This window comes from Mytilus trossulus, chromosome 13 (genome assembly GCF_036588685.1).
Source record: "Mytilus trossulus isolate FHL-02 chromosome 13, PNRI_Mtr1.1.1.hap1, whole genome shotgun sequence".
NCBI classification, from domain to species: domain Eukaryota; kingdom Metazoa; phylum Mollusca; class Bivalvia; order Mytilida; family Mytilidae; genus Mytilus; species Mytilus trossulus.
The window spans coordinates 26129651-26147908 of NC_086385.1; the positions used below are offsets into that span (position 1 = coordinate 26129651).

At 32.4% G+C, this 18258-nt stretch overlaps 1 long non-coding RNA gene across 1 annotated transcript; it reads left to right on the forward strand.

Moving 5' to 3' along the window:
* Positions 1-2082: 2082 nt before the first annotated feature.
* On the forward strand, positions 2083-5679 carry LOC134695427 (uncharacterized). Its single transcript, XR_010102762.1, has 3 exons — positions 2083-2109; positions 5103-5121; positions 5579-5679. It is a non-coding gene; the product is annotated as an uncharacterized LOC134695427 (long non-coding RNA).
* Positions 5680-18258: the final 12579 nt, after the last annotated feature.

An 18258-nucleotide genomic window follows, 5' to 3' on the forward strand; every position in this document is an offset into this window, starting at 1 on the left:
ATAGTAAATATAACGAAATTTGATGAGACTGTCATCAAAGTGAGAGGGTTAGCGCTATAAAACCAGGTTTAATCCACCATTTTCTACATTTGAAAATGCCTGTACCAAGTCAGGAATATGACAGTTCTTGTCCATTCGTTTTTTATGTGTTTTGTTATTTGATATTGCCATGTGATTATGGACTTCCCAAATTGATTTTCCTCTGAGTTCAGTATTTTTGTGATTTTTATTTGTATCTTCAACTTTGAACTTGTTTGGCTATTTAACAATTTTGATATGAGCGTCACATATGAGTCTTATGAAGACGAAACGCGCGTCTGGCGTATTAAATGATAATCCTGGAACCTTTGATAACTTATCATATAACTCTTTTTTCGAAATACTCTATTCTCAAAAATTGTCGGGAAAATAGACTCGGACTCGGACTTTAATCTTATATTTAGGATTGACCTTATTTTGGCCTGAAACCATAAGAAAAGAAATCTGCTTATATTAAGTTTGTGACCTTTTAATGAGCTATTGAATTCTTTTATGAAAAGTGGGTCATATGGGGCAGACTATTGTAACCTATATCGTAGAAAAAAACAAGGAGTCCAAACATCTGACAAACATTCCTAATCAATGACTACATCCTTACATGAATTTAATGTTCAATTCCTAGAAACCTATTTTGTATGATATTAGATATATTTATAATTTTCAATACCTATATACGTGTCTGTGTTATAAATTAATGCGTGCAATAGAAAACTTATTAATTTTACGAATGTTGCCAAATGTAATGTACCCGTTTTACAATTCACCCGGCCGTTTATTGAAGTATTTAGACATTGTAATTAAATTTCGACGGTTTGTTTAAATTTTCACGATTTTATAACTTTTAACTTCCGATGAAATATATTGGAGAACCATTACATTTCAACCAGTACGAATCATGTGACTGTCGGGGTTGTCAAATCAAAACTTTCCGTCACCAATACCTATACTGTATTCTGTGTCATATGTTTTATGTTTGGATAAGATGCTATGTTTAAAAGGTTTGAATTAGTTCTAGTAACATATTTTACAATTCTACGGTAATATAATGCGAACTCTGATCATTGATTTGACTGTTTGGATAAGCTACCAAACCGTGATTACTTAAATAATATGGTTTATTATTGCGAACCCAATTACTCCTTTCCATTGATTCACCTGATAGTTACCTGTTCATTCAATCTTTTGGCAGTTCTATTGTCCCATCTAACAAATACAACAGGTATTGTTCTCTGTTTAGTTTATTCACTGGGACCTTTAAATTTCTTCAAAGAGAAATCTATCACTCATTGATTAATTTACCTGAGTAAAAATGTTGTCTGCTAAATTGATGGAAATAACATGTTTACTATTTATAAAATAGTGCATCTGAGTTTGAATTTCTTATATGTATCTGTTGAATGTAAACACTGATTCAAACATTAATAAAAGTTCATTTCTGAAAAAAATCAACAGTATTCCTATTTCAAATTTTTTTGGACAAAAAAAACCCTAAAAATGGTGATGCTTATATAATAAGGCCTTCTTAAAAGTATTCTATAACTTAAAAACAATTAAAAACGCAAATTTTGATAGGAAAAATACTTATTTCTATAAAAACAAACTTTTTATGATTAAATTAGTATTTATTTTGAACAGATTCAGAAAAATATTATTAATAAACACAAAATCACATGCAGTTTTTTAATGTTAATAAACGTGTTATTTCTATCAATTAAGCAAATATTTTTTTTACTGAGGTAGATTAATCAGTGAGTGATATATTTCTCTTAGAAGAAATTTAAAGGTCCCAGTGGATAAACTAAACAGAGAACACTATATTTTGTATTTGTAAGATGGGATAATAGAACTGCCAAAAGTTTAAATGGACAGATAACTATCATGTGAATCTATGGAAAGGTATTATTGGGTTCGCAATAAATTTAAAAAAAACATAACCAATAAAATACAGACGCATACTTGGACACTAAATGCATTTAATCAGATTGATGTTTCTGTTACTGATATCGAAATCGAAAAGCAATTAAGATCTCTTTTTATTTCCGTAGGAAGAAGAGGTTGAAGATGAACTCAGTAAGTATATATTTGTCTCTTGTTTGCAAATTTTGCAAAGGTTTTTCCCATTGAAAACTAATGTTTTACTCCTTTCAATATTCGGTCATTAAATAAGAGGAGCATCATGATTGAGTAATAATTATATTTAGTTTCCTCAGTCCGTATGGATGATTCTTATCACTAGTTACTTCTTTGTTTATGGTATTTAGAGTTTTAACGGGATTTTAAATGTTGATTTGACATTGTTAGTGTTTGTCTTCTCCTCCTGTCGGTAAATTGTTACGTTCAATTGTATAATCAAAGCCTATCCCAGAATTATTACAAACCTAGTTGCATATTCAGAAGTTGACCTGTGGAATACTTAACATGTTTTTTCGAAATTGTACCTGCAAAGTCGGTACTTTAGTTTTATCAGTAAATTCCAATTGTTGAAAGCACTGGTATTCAAATTATATGCACGGCTATTGAATTGAGATTTGCAGGAAAACGATACCCAAACTGGTTACAGCAATAAGTAAAAAACAGAAAATCCAAATACTTAAAGCCGAAGCAGGTAACAATTGTAACCTTAGTTTCCTTATGAATTCAAAATTTATAGATTTTAGAAAGGTTTGTCTCTCATAAATCATGTCAGTTATGAAGTTCTGACTACTGAGCTGATGATACCCTCGAGGACTGAAAGTCTACCAGCAGAGGTATCGACCGAGTGCTATCAAAAATTGAAAACAACACGTTTTATAATTTTATGCATCCGAAGTACTTATCTGGATTTACCTTCATGAGGAACACTCAAAGACAAATATTTGAAAGAACAACTGATGTAAAGGTATCGAAACAGTTGAGGAGCTTTATGACAAAAATACCTTAAAGAAACAATTTCATCTTTTATCAACTTAGCACTAGGGAGTTGTTATCTTAGTTTCTTTATAATTTCAAAATTTATCGACGGACAATTTTAGAAAGATTTGTTATAAATCATGTCAGTTCCAATAAAACCCTCGGGAGCTGATAGTCCATCAACAGAGGTATAGACCCAGTGCTGTTAAAATTTAAACAAAAAAATAAATATATAATTGTATGCGTCCGAAGCGCTTTTCTAGATTTACCTTCATCAGAAACGCTCAAAAACTTGAAGCCAAATACTTGAAAAACCGAAGGAAAGATAAGTACCGAAACAGTTCAAGATCTATATCATTAATATGACCAACAAATACACAAATAAGCCAAATCTATCTAAGTTCAATTTTGCACGAGGGAGTTGTAACCTTAGTTACTTTATAATTTCAAAATTTAACAACGGAATATTTTAGAAAGGTTTTTTATAAATCATGTCACTACCGAATTCCTGACTACTGATAAGGTGATGATACCTTCGGGGATTGATAGTCCATCATCAGATGTATCGACCAAGTGCTGTGGTAAATTGAAAAATGTATAATTGTATGTGTCCGCAGCGTTTTTCTAAATTTACCTTCATCAGGAACGCTCAAAGCCAAATACTTGAAAGCTGAAGGATGGATAAGTACCAAAACAGTTCAAGATCTGTATCATTAATACTAGTAAGACAACAAATACATAAAAAAGCCAAATACGTCTAAGGTCAAATTTGCACGAGGGATTTTAATCATTTAATGTCCATTTGAGAAAATTTAAGATCAGCTGCGTCCTCATGTAAATAAAAAAACGTTCTGTTTTATCTGGAATCAAAACCACTATTTTATCAGCCATTTATATTCAAACATGGTTTTTATGGTTATTCAGCTACCATGTAACTTTTATGTTATGATACAGCTTGGATTTTAAATTTTTGGCTTTAAGCGTTCCTGACGAAGGTCAATCCAGAAATAAAGCTTGGAAAGCATTAAATTTACAACGCTTTTTCATTTGATATATATCCTTCATTCTGCCCAGAGTGAATTAACGAAGTTTTATATGCTTAAAGTCTGGTCAATTTTTTATGCGATTACATTTAAATGTGTTAAGTAAGGAAAACTACTGTTATATTCCTGACTGAATCCAGAAATGTCTGAATCACTAAACCACCTAGGATCTACAAAAATAAAACTTTAGGTGGCCGAGTGTTATCTTTCCTTGTCTGTTTTTATCTATTGTCGTTACACAGTACATGGTATATAAGGCATGAAGATGAATCTTACAGATCAGCTGAATTATTTATCGTAGAGGATCTTTCACATTAATAACGAATGCACTCAGAATCAATGACAACTCCACGACAGATTTTATCCATCGGAAAACCAGTGATGGGGAAATAAAGATATAATACTATGTTGTAGGTCTAAAATGGGCTCCCGTATCTATTATTCACAGTTATCAAAGAAAATATTTTTTTCAGAAAGGGGTAATTTGCGAGAATACCAGTTAAGAGAAGGTAAAAATTCATTGACTGTTAGGTTTTAGAAATTTCTTCTCAAAACAGGTATTCCTTTCACAAGTTATTTTCATTTTTCTTTTAATGCCTTGACGTACCGGTATCCCTCATATGATCAACGTAAGGTAGGTTTTTATTGTTAGACGTTTTTCACGTTGACTGTTTCAATACTTGTTTGTAATTCTGCTTCTAGGGTTAGTTTACCCTTATCCACTTAAGAATAGGATCTTTTCAGGTTAAGAATAAAATGTTAGATGGACTCCTGTTTTTTCAATACAGTGTAAAATATTTTGCCTCACATAACATTTTAGTTTATTTTGTTCCTTGAGCAAAGATTTTCCGATTTATAATATTATTTCTAAATTCAAGATTGTTAAAACTTCACCTGATTGCATCCTTAATTATATTGTTAAAATATTTAACGTTAATAACCACACAATCCAATGCGATTTTTTTAAAGTGCAACGATATACTCTTACTCCTTAGTCTTATACATGTTATAAGGCATAGCTCACGAGATATTGATGGTATATTGTTTTTGTTTTTTTATCATATACATATTGATCAGATTTTAATACATGTAAATATTCATTCCTTTAAGTTCTATTGTATTCTTTTGTAGATAAAAAAGGCCGCCGAAAGTAAGTTAATTTTCGGTACTTTTGATTATATCGGTATATTTATCTTTTTTTGTTAACACTAAAATGTGTAAAAGACAAGACGCAGAATAATTCAAATTCATCGTATTATATCGATCTATCAAAGCACGATACAAATTGCAATTTGCATCATTATTTCCATGTAAATAAGACACTTATTTCATAGATAAAATTGTATTATCATATTTATATAATTTTGAAAGAAAACGGTCTTTGTTGGAAAATGTCAGTCGCAAAAAGTTAACTTTTTTTCTTTTTCCTTGACCATTATTTCATTTCCTGTTTAAAATTTAATGCTAACACGCGAGGATTAAGACATATATTGTGTTTTTTTTTTCTTCTCTTTAGATATATGAAGTTCAATTCAGGTATTTCTAAACTTAATGTACTTGAAGATATAGATATATTTGATTCTAGTATTCATATTTTTTCTGTTAAGGTGCAACAACTGTGAAAACATGTCCGTGTACAATTGCTATGATTGCCATACAGTTTTATGTAAGGACTGTACCAGAAAACATAATAACGAGAACAAGAATCGATCCCACTCAATGCAACTTATCACGAATAGTTTCATATTGAAGTCTGAATTCAGAGTGACACCTTTGTTTCATCGTGTGTCAACAAGTGATATAAAATATTTATCCAATGGGGAGGTAATTGTATCACTTGAATTAGAAAACGCAGTAAAGATATTTTCTTACATTGGGATACAAAGATGGTATATACAATTACAGAACGGTCCTTTGAAAATAACTTTAGTGGACAAAAATACTGTTGCGGTGCTCCTTGATAACAATAGTATTGCTTTTGTTGACATTCAACAAAGCCACGTTCAATACATTGCAATACCATATAGTTCAGATACATTTATATACATAGAAAACGAATTCTACATCGGTGATGATCATGGTATTGTGGTAATTGATATGTCAGGAAGTGTAAAAAGACGTTTTACACTTAGTTTTACACCATGTGATATGTGTTACGATGTTGATTCACAACATATCTACTGTATCGATAGAATCACTAGTAAGCTGATCTGTATTGATAGAGATGGTACCAATATATTCACATTTACTGATCCGAGTATGACAAAACTTGAATATCTTACCTTAGATAACGAAGGAAATGTGCTAGTGCTATGTAGAAAGGAAGATTATAACTATGGATATAGTGTTATCAAGGTAGATTCTAATGGCGGGAAAAGTGGAGTAGTAATTACAAAAAATAACACGTCATCACCTTACGAACGTTACAGTAGTATTTGTTACGATCACGTAAACAATTCAGTACTTATCGGAGTGCAAAATTCAGTTTACATTTATAAGAAAAATACATAGTGGGAATATATGATGAACACAATTATGACCTTCTGAAAAATAACAATTTGTATGAACTCATATGTTGTGCAAAACAGAACACATTACACTACATTCAAAGTTAAATATAACTTTTATTGTTCTGATATGCTGTATATATTCCACTTTAATAAGGAGGCTCGCGGCTACACAAATTTCAACAAAAAAATAAACATTTGTATTTTCATAACAAATTTTATTTAATACACCATTAGTTATTTCTTTATGCTATGATACAAAAATTTACCAAAAAATTGATTCGGTTTGACCCCAGATGACTTTTTATTTTTTTTATATCATTGACAAAGCTGCAAATTATCTCCCTTTGGTGCAAAAAAGCAATTGTTTAGCATTAAAATTGAAATATATTTTTTTTACTCATCGGTGACCTCTTTTTCTCCTATTAGTTCAACAGAAAAAAAAGTACCTTTACAAAAATGTACGCTTCTTTCGAAGGCAGATTGTGAGCGTAAATGATCGGTGACCTCTCTTTTTTATCATATTTTCCTATTAGGTATAAGATAAAGTTCATTTATAGAACAAAATAACGAACTCTTATATTGAATAAAAAAAAATATCTAGAGCCGCGAGCCCCCTTAATTTAATATATAATCCTTAGTGAAATGGTTCCTTTTAATGAGTGTTGTCACGATGTTCAATATATATATATATATACAAATGCGTTTTGTTTAAATATACTTTTTCACTTTTTTGGTCTTTTGGAAAATGTTGTTTGTGCTGTTTTTAGACCCTTCTACAACGAAATTTGTTTGACATGCACACGTATAAAAATTGCGGTTTTTATCCAACGCAATCATAGGTTTGAACGTAGTTTTCAATTTAGACTCGTTTATATATATATATATATATATATACATGTGACTCCTCTGTGTAGTGTTTTTATTACCCTTTTAAGTCGCTTTTGGTTAAAAATTTTCAAACTATCTATGTGTTATTGTCATTGTAACTTTTTTGGACTATTTAACAAAAAAACGGTGTTATCAATCAAGTGTTGTTTTTGTTAGAGTAAGTGTTAAATATTGTGTCATATGTTTTGTGTTTGTGATGTCTTGGTTTGTTTTACATTGCATAGATTGAAATACATTGTGTATATGAAATTTTCTTTTATCTTTTTAGATCTCTTTTTAGCGTGTGCTCCTAAATTAAAAAGATTTTCTAAAACTTGTTCCTATTTCATTCATTTTCGTGTTAAGTTGTCCTACTATAAACTTTTCATGATTTATACATTCGCATTACATGTAAAACGAATAATGCGATAAATGTAGATGCAAGAATAAATATGCTTTTGTGTCAATGATCATGCAACCCTACGACAAGAACAAACAAAAACGATTGATGGATTGATTTATGGTTTCATTGATTAGTTGTATGAAAAAAATGAATGAATAAGTGAAGGAAGGAAGAAAGGAAGGCTTGATTGATTCAGTTATTAACGTCAAATGGCAACTGGTTCGTGCATATCTAAGACACAATACAAAAAAAAAATTAGTAAAGGATGTCGTCCACCTGTCTGAAGTGAGATAATTAGGACTATCGGTTAAATGTATAGGCCAGTATGTACGATATGGCTTGAGGTTATGAATTGCTAGACAGTATACAGATTTATAAGAAAGGTTTAGTATGGATATTTAACTTTTTTGAAGCCTGTCACTTTCTCTAGTACGTGCATTATATTTAATGACATCATAAACACTTAAACAAAACTCTCTACATAAGCTAGTGTTTTAAATTACCCACTTACATGTTATAAGAGGGTGATGCGGTCAGTGTACAATTGTTATGTCGAATGCAAAAGTTTGTTCATGTATCTTGAACTTGGCATCTATAGGTACAGAATTGTTTTTGTTTTAAATCACACTTTTTGTCCAGCCTGCGACTTTTGTCGCAGAAAGTTCGACACAGGGATAGTGATCCGGCGGCTACGGCGGCGGCGGTGTTAGCTCACTTCTTAAAAGTTTTATATTTTAGAAGGTGGGAGACCTGGAAGCTTCATACTTTGTATATGGATGCCTCATATTACGAAGTTTCCGTCAGTCACATGTCCAATGTCCTTGACCTCATTTTCATGGTTCAGTGACTACTTGAAAAAAAAGTTCAAATCTTTTGTAATGTTAAATTTTCTCTTATTATAAGTAATAGGATAACTTGGTATGTGCGTACCTTGCAAGGTCCTCTTGCCCGTCAGACAGTTTTCACTTGACCTCGACCTCATTTCATGGATCAATTGTTAGCTGTACATGTCTACCTGGCATGGTTCATCTGACCTTGACCTCATTTTCATGGTTCCAAGGTCAATGTTTAGTTTTCTTGGTTTATGTTAAATTTATGTGACAGTTGTAATAAAGCTTTATTATTAGGACTATCAATACAATATCAATGATTAGTAAAGAAGGCGAGACAGTTCAGTGTGTGCACTCTTGTTGTCTATAGACATTGGAAGTTTGGGTCATCAATGCTCTTCAACTTTGTACTTGTTTGACTTTATAACTATTTTGATCTTAGCGTCACTAATGAGTCTTATGTTGACGAAACGCGAGTCTGACGTATTAAATTATAATCGTGGTACCTTTTAATAACTTTCTTCTGTGACAGCACGCATTATCGAAAAAATATACCACAGGACTAACAGTCCTCATCTTGCAACGCCTCTCAAAAAAGAGGACTACTGGATTTGACGATTGGGAACTGCGACACCATATGGTTGCAATGATAAATTTGATGGCATATGTAATATATCTAGTCCTTTTTGTAGCTCGGTGATTGTGGTGAATATTTTCAACTTTACTCCTCGAGGTAGACGCATTCGTGGTCATAAAAATTATACACCACCAGTGACCTACTCTACATGCTGTCTCTGTTAATTACTTGCTGCCATTAGTACAAAAGCCGATTCATCACATTCGCACAAAACTTTATTCATTACCCCTTTTACAACGTCATTATCTGTTCATTTTATGTTTGGAAATCACTGTTATAAACACTCATTCGAATCAATACTAACTTACATCTATCATTTCGGATAGTGCAAGTCACAGACTTTTTAAACCAGTTCGCATTGGAAAAGATGAAAAAACTTTCATTTGCCAACAAAGGTCTCGACGGCGTCAACTTGGGCAATATCCTTCATCATAAATAAGTTTAGTCGAAAATACCTCCTTATTTAAAAGATCAATTTGTACAATCATTTCTTCTACCTATACCAAACCAATTGCGACTAAAATGTTCAATTACCAACACGTTTTGCAGGATCTCAATAATGACGACTTCAAGTATAAACCTCCTGATTGCACGTGTGTTAGTTCCCAATTTATATAATATATATATATAATCCGGTTGACCACGTTATTACCGGTGACCGGTGACCTACAGTTGTTAATGTCTGTGTCATTTTGCTGTCACTGGCAATACTATCACATATTCTTTTTTATATTTTGTTAATAATACTTAGCTGCGAATTGTGTTATCCAAAGTTTCAAAATATCGTAACCCTGATAGAATTGAGAAAGGAAATGGGGAATGTTTCAAAGCTATAACAACCAGACCATAGAGCAGACAACAGCCGAAGTCCACCAATGAGTCTAAATCCATCAATTGGAAATACAACTTACTGATGGATTCAGTCAAAGATTAAACTAGTCAATCGGCCTAACGCGAGATATACGCCTTCCTAATAGATAAAGGCTGTGAGGTCGTTGATGCAAATCAAGTCTTAGGGAGGGATAAATCCTACTTTGTACAGAATCAATCTAATTCAAACAAAAAATCCTTTGAAACTGACATTATCAAGATGCTAGATTTCCTGATTGACAAAATATTTGTAACGGTCGAATGAACATATTGTGCCCTCTTCTTGTCAACTTGTTTCTTTATTATTCTGAGGCTGACTTCATACAGGATTTTCTGAGGAAGAAAGATAAGAAGTTAGCAATATCCTTTAATTTTACGATCTGCTATAAAGATGATGTTCTCTCACTAACTTGGTGAGTATGTTGAACAAATCTTTCCCATCGAAATAGAGGTAAAGGATACAACAGATACAGTTAAGTCTGCGTCATATCTTGACTTACATCCAGAAATTGACAATGAGGCTCGGTTGAAAACAAAACTTTACGACAAAAGAGATGATAACAGCTTCCCAAGTGTGAACTATCCATCTCTATGTAGCAACATTCCAGCAGCGTCTGAACATCTCCTAGTTGATTCGATATTCTCGGGCTTGTATTATCTATCAAACCGAAATTTCCAAATGGTGAAGTTGAAATTATCCCTTAGTTAGTTTTACAGACGCTATCATGAGTTGTTTGGTCGTTATGGAATAGCCGTGCCACAGATCAAATCGAATGTATTCGTTATGTCGCAACAACAATTCCTTCCCTTCACACGAATGTGATCTACCGAATTAGACAATTTACCTGATTTGTAATAACATGAGTAACACGACGGGTGCCACATGTGGAGCAGGATCTGCTTATCCTTTTGGAGCACCTGAAATCACTTCCAGTTTGTGGTGGGGTTTGTGTTGCTTAGTCTTTAGTTTTCGTCGTTGTGTTTTGTGTATCTTTTTTCGTCTGTGAGTCTTTTTCTTTTTTAGCAATGGCGTTGTCAGTTAAATTTCGGTCTATGAAGTTGTCTGTTTCTTTGATATATTTAGTCCCCCTTATTACACAAATCATAATGATTATTTTATTTTAATCGTGATATATTTGTAAATTTTGCGGAACCGTTTATAGTTTATTGTGTTGCAAGTATTTGTCTTTTTGTTGATGGCAGTATGTTGACCTAAAGTTATTTGTCAATTCGTCTCCAATGAATAGTTGCCTCATTGAAAATCACACATCTTGGTAATTTTATGTGTTCATCTTGACAATTCAGATGTGTACATCTTGACAATTAAGGAATTCAGTGTTTTTTTCTGATTTTACGTTTATAGATTTGATTCTTTAAAAAAACAAATAATTAGACATTTGCATTAAAATTGATATCACAATACTATAACTATTTATGTAGTATAGTACAAGTGTGTAAACGCTGATATGTCACATTGCCTTAAACGAGGGACGAAAGACTCCACCAAAGGGACAGTCAAACTCGTAAATCTAAAACAAACTGACAACGCCATGGCTAAAAATGAAAAAGACAAACAGAAAAACAATCGTTCACATGACACAACATAGAAAACTAAAGAATAAACAACACGAACCCCACCACAACACAGGGGTGATCTCAGGTGCTCCGGGAGGGTAAGCAGATCCTGCTCCACATGCGGCACCCGTCGTGTTGCTTATGTGATTACAAATCCGGTAAATAGTCTAATTCGGTAGGTCAAATTCATGAAAGGGAAGGGGATTGTAGTAACGATGTAAGGAACATATCCGATATCATTTGTGAAACGGTTATTCCATAACGGTCAACCAACTCGTGATGGCGTCCGTAAAATTTACGAAGGGATGATTTCAACTTCACCATTTGGAACTCTTGGTTTAATAGCTTCCTTGTAAGCAGTAACCCTCTATCAAGAAAATCATGATAGGAAATGCAAGCACGGGAATATCGTTTCAATTGGGAGATATATACCCAGTATGCAGGTGCTGCTGGAATGTTGCTACTTAGAAATGGATCGATCATTGATTCTATGTTGATAAAAATATAACGTTTTACTGCATAATTCGTCCTTAACATATTACAAGGAAATGAGGTCAAAGTCACAAAAATAATGTCACAAAAACACGTATTTACAATCATTCCAAATCGAAAAGTTGACTTATATACAACAGGCAGAGCAAACCCTGAAAACTTTATATTGACCAAGGATCGAACCAAGAGGATATACGGACAGATGAACCCTGCAAAAAAGACAAGTACACCTTACAATCACGTTATGCATCATGTATAGTTGAACTATTGCATAGCGTATTTAAGAAAACATATATTAACTACGAAAACTTAATTTTGAAAAATGAACCATATAAACGCGGTCAAGATCAGATGATACTGTACTGAAACATGCACACTGTACAATCATGTCATACACCAAATATAGTTGACCTACTGCTTATAGTTTAAGAAAAACAGACCGACCTAATTATAAAAACTTAACATTGAGCAATGAATCGTAACATGGGCCCTAGGAAAAATAAAACTGCCAGACTGACACACACATTGTAAAAGTTTTAAATACACCTAACAGTTGACATGTTGCATATAGTATGTGAAAAATACACAAAAAACTTACCTTTAACCATTGAACCATGTCAGTTGGATATGTAAACCTTACAATCCTTTCATACACCAAACTTAGTAAACCTATCCGAGATGTGGACTGGTGGCTCATGGCTGATATGTTACAATATCAATCTGTAGAAAACCCTGATAATCTTTATATAAGTGTGTCTCAACTTCATATACTAGCTTTAATATTGAATGATAAACACTAATGAATTTCATATGCATCTGTTGTCCTTAAACAACAGTCCCCAGAACAACCATATTGCTGCTCCGTGATTCATTGTATCATGTGTCTGTCTAGAGAGTAATTAAAGAAACATTTTCACAATGGGTTCATATATAAAATTATGTAATATTATTACTGTTATGTATCACATCAATTATTTATGAAATAAGGGACCCTTTTTAAGTGTATCCATGTTTGAGAACAGAAGACGTGTACATGCATCCCCAGTACATGCGTCCCCAAAATAAGCAACCGAGATCCACTGCCGAGAGAACCTGGTGTTCCATGAAAAGTATTCTATGATATAAAAAAGAATTCAGTCAGAATCAATAATCATCGCTGCTGATCCATTTTTTTTCAAAACACAGTTGAATAAGGAAAAGTGTTAGCTTACATATTATTTAGGCGTAGTTTATTCGTAAAAAGAATCTCGTGTCTGCATGTTCTACTATTATTGGTTGTTTCTTATTTAGAAGAGATACACGTGGCAGAACTCATCTTTGTTTTTCTGTTTGGATAGAAGGACGCTATTTTATATTGTCCGAATCAATGATCATCGCTGCTGATCCATTTTTTTTTCAAAACACAATTGAATAAGGAAAAGTTACAGTTAAAATGATTCAACCTTTTTGGACCGTTGAATTTGAAAATCAAATAATTGTACAAAACCAAACAATGTCGGTAAGACATTTAAATGTCAGACATCTGTAATTATATTTAAGAATTTAGTTTTCTCTGCTTGGTAAACTTTTTACATTTTTTGCGAAACACAAAAATTGACAAAATTTGTATTGGATAAGTTTTCTCCAACAAGATAATTTGTTACAAAATGTTTCTAAAAGCACATTAAGATTACTTTTTTTGCCATGTCAGGTGCTCAATCATTCAGCTCTATGGGAGATATTGAAAATATGAAAAGTTTTCATAGGAAAGACAGACAAAATTAACAAGCATTATTTAACAATAGCCATTTACATTATGTTAACATTCTCTTACACCTGATCTGGTTTGTTCTAGTATTGTTATAGGGGTAAAAGGGGTAATTGTGATCATAAAGCAGTTTTTAACCAATCAATTGCAGCTGTCATATAACAATTATCTGTTAAATTCAGTGATTTCACACCCAGATTTTTTTTTAAGATCCTTAATAAAAGGATATGTAATGCTTTTTACATTGCCAGAAACTAATTTACCTTAAAAAAAAAAATAGTGGTCTTATCAAATGCTACATGGCAAGAAATTCATTAAAAAAAATCCTAATTATATTTATAAAGTCTTAATCAATATAGTATTTTATGCAATTATTTAAGATATGTATATGTGCATTATAAACTGATAAAAAAATGCAATTATAAAAACATACTTATATCTTATTTATTTACATAATTAACATGCATTAATGAACAAGTACTGATATCTAACAAAACAATGTCACAACAGTTGAATAAAAAATGCATATTAAATGCACTCATGATAATTATTAAGTTTATTCCTGGTTTTAATTTCTATGTAAATTAAGTTTCATGGCTTCAAATCAGGAATGTACTTTCTCTCCAAATTGATGGAATGGCTGTGTACATATTGAAGCATTTGTGACTGAAGAGGAACGAGACTTGGAGGATGGCTTATATCTGTAAAAAAAGAATAAACATTAAATCTGAAAAAAATAATGTGCATGCAATTTCATGTAAAAGATAGGAGCAAGATACCAAATGAATATTCAAACTCATAGTTTTTTCTATGGTCGGGTTGTTGTCTCTTTGACACATTCCCCATTTCCATTCTCAATTTTATCATAAATTTAAGATTAACTGATCAAGCCAAATAAAATTGAAAAATCAACAAAATCATAAACAGTAGTCTACAAAACACAACATAGAAACATGAAAAGCAGCAAGAACACATAATATATACCAACATCCTTAATCAGTATAACTTGAAAATGTAAACCACTAGACAAACAATGAAATCTCTCTTGTCATTTTGATTCAGGAAAACTAACAAAATCTGCTAGCCTCAGTAGCAATGTACAAATAGTTGGTGATGTCACACAGGAGGTGACTCTCTGACAGATAATAGTATCAATAGCATAATATAAACAAGCATACCAAATTCCAGAATGATATTAAAGCCGTTATAACGAGAGTGCACATGCTGAAATGTCTCGCCTTCTTTACTAATCATTGATATTATGTTGATAGACCTAAATATAAAGCTTTATTACAACTGTCACATTAACTCAATATTAACCAAGAAAACGAAACATTGATCTATGAACCATGAAAATGAGGTCAAAGACAGATGAACCATGCCAGGCAGACATGTACAGCTAACAATTCTTCAATACAACAAACACAGTAGACTTATTGCTTATAAATTAAGAAAGACAGATAAAAACACAAACACTTAACACTTAGCAATAGACCGTGAAATGAGATCAAGGTCAAATAAAACCTGCGTAACAGACATATAGATAATAAAATGTTTCCATACACAAAATATAGTTGACCTAATACATAAAGTATTAGAAAAATAGACCAAAACTCAAAAACTTAACTTTGACCACTAAACCATGAAAATGAGGTCATAGGCGCATCCAGGGGGCCTGGGGGCACGCCCCCCTTTCTTGGGAAACGTTTGGTTGATTATATAGGGAATCATTTAACCATGACTGGAGCAAGCCCCCCCCCCCTTTTTAGGTCAGTCAGCGCACTCCCCCCTTTAGGAAAAGTTCTGGATCCGCCACTGCTGTCAGCTAGACATGTACACCTTACAATCATTCTATACACCAAATATAGTAGACCTATTGCATAGAGTATAAGAAAAACAAACCAAAACACAACAACATAACTTTAACCACTGAACCAAAAAAAAGGTCGGATGACACCTGCCAGTTAGACATGTACACCTTACAGTCCTTTCATACGCCAAATATACTAGACCTATTGATTATAGTATCTGATATATGGACTTGACCACCAAAACTTAACCTTGTTCACTGATCCATGAAGTGAGGTCGAAGTCAAGTGAAAACTGTCTGACAGGCATGAGGACCTTTCAAGGTACGCATAGACCAAATATAGTTATCCAATTACTTATTATAAGAGAAAATTTTACATTACAAAAATTCTCAACTTTTTTTTCAAGTAGTCACTGAACCATGAAAATGAGGTCAAAGAAATTTGACATGTGACTGACGGTAAGTTCGTAACATGAGGCATCTATATACAAAGTATGAAGCATCCAGGTCTTCTACCTTCTAAAATATTGAGCTTATAAGAAGTCAGCTAAAGCCGTCGCAGGATCACTATCCCTATGTCGAGCTTTCTGCAACAAAAGTTGCAGGCTCAACAAAAATTACCTTGCAAGGGATCACTTTTCTTTGAACTATTTACATGTACAAAAAAAACATTCTTAATGTGTTTCTGCCAATCAAGTTTTAAAAATAAAAATCTTTTCTTTTTAATATCCCCTAAGACTTCTGGTTTTTTTTTGCAAAAAGGGTACCCCTGCTGGCAAACTTTATAGAAAGTAGTACTTCAGGCACCTCTTATCTGGATTAAGAAATTTTGAGCACAAAATATATGTCTGGAAAATTCTGATACTTTATTTTGATCATGATAAAGTTTCTGTACAAGTTTCAATTAATATTTAATAAATTTATTAGCTTGCACCTTTATTTCATCAATGGCATAGACAGATTGTAGAAACTGAATGTCTTGCTTGATTTACCTCCCAGGTATGACATTAACTTCATTGGTTAAAAGTATGCTATCTTACCTGACAGGATGTCCACGTCTGCCCCTCTGAACTATTTTAATAATGTGTTGTCATTAGTCATTTCTGCAGCCAGTTTTTCCATCCAACGACGGAACATTTAAATCAGTCTCAGGACAATTCTGCAACAAAGAATAATAAATTCATGTACAAAAAAACATCCCAAAAGTAAGGTTTTCTTATTTCTTTTGGTCTAATTTTTAGGTTTTAATTATCTATCATCATGATCATATGAATGATATATGAGAATACCTGCTTTGTACTAGGCAGAAGGACAGCTTTAGAATATTAACTTGCTCACCAATGTTCTGGTGTAAAAGCAACACACAATAATCCTAAAGCCTGTTCTTTGTGTTAGCTGAGGGTCAACTTCTCGTATTCATGGTTAAAATGCTACCACAAAATTTTGTGGTGGTTATTATATGATAAATTGATTTTTCTTGCATTTAAATTACTCAATAGATAATTGTAAACTAATTTCAGTAGTAACATATCAATAATATAACCTGAATTCATACAAAGGGTAAGGAAAGGTCAATTCAAACTTTGTTGACATCAAATACAGTGAAACCTGTTTAAACTAAACCTTTTTAGTACTTAACAGATTTTTGGTTTACTGTGGAATCATTTATTTTCAAGGGTATCAATTTTTTTTGGCTTGCTGAAAACTTGCCTATTCCTGGATATTTGATTTCGATGTTTTGATTATCTCTGTATACAAAGCCTATTGAAAATATGATATTCATTGAACATTTGAACTTGTGGTTCACCTGTACCCACGTGACCCACAAAAATTGGTATCGGACGAATAATAATGAATCCACAGTAATCATGTTCACAAGGTATATTTAACATTTGATATGTATTAAAAACATGATTTAGACAGGTTTTCAGTTTGTGCTAGATCCGGTTTATACAGGTTTCACTGTATCATGATGTCAACTTATCAAATACAAACAGTATAATTACAACAATAATTTATGTACATTTCCTTCTTTCTAACTGACAGGTTAAATGTAAAGGGGTTAACCCTGAGCAGTTTTGAAGGTTGACAGTCATATAATTGGGAGTTATTTTTAATAACAACTCCATTATTCTGAAGTTGTCTCCCTTGAGTAAACAAGTGTGCAGTGAAGTGGAACCATTCATGGAATTAACAGCACACATATGATTGATGAATCTATCTGTTATTAAACAACAACAAAAATATAGTTTATTAAATTTTGTTTTGCATGGCTGGTGATATTATCCATTTTCAGGGTTCAAGTGATTCCGTACACATGACCTTTTGAAGTAAATAATAAAATTTGATATCAGCAATTAATTTTATATTCAACTTTATAAAAATCAAGGCAAATATATCAAGTTTAAGAAAAGTTTTGTTATTTCAATGACATCATTTAAAAATAAATTTAAAAAAAGGACACAACAATTTCTTAAAGAGGGGCATAAACAAAATGGTTTGGGAGATGTGTTTCCTTATCATTCTAACACAGGTCAGGCCTTTGG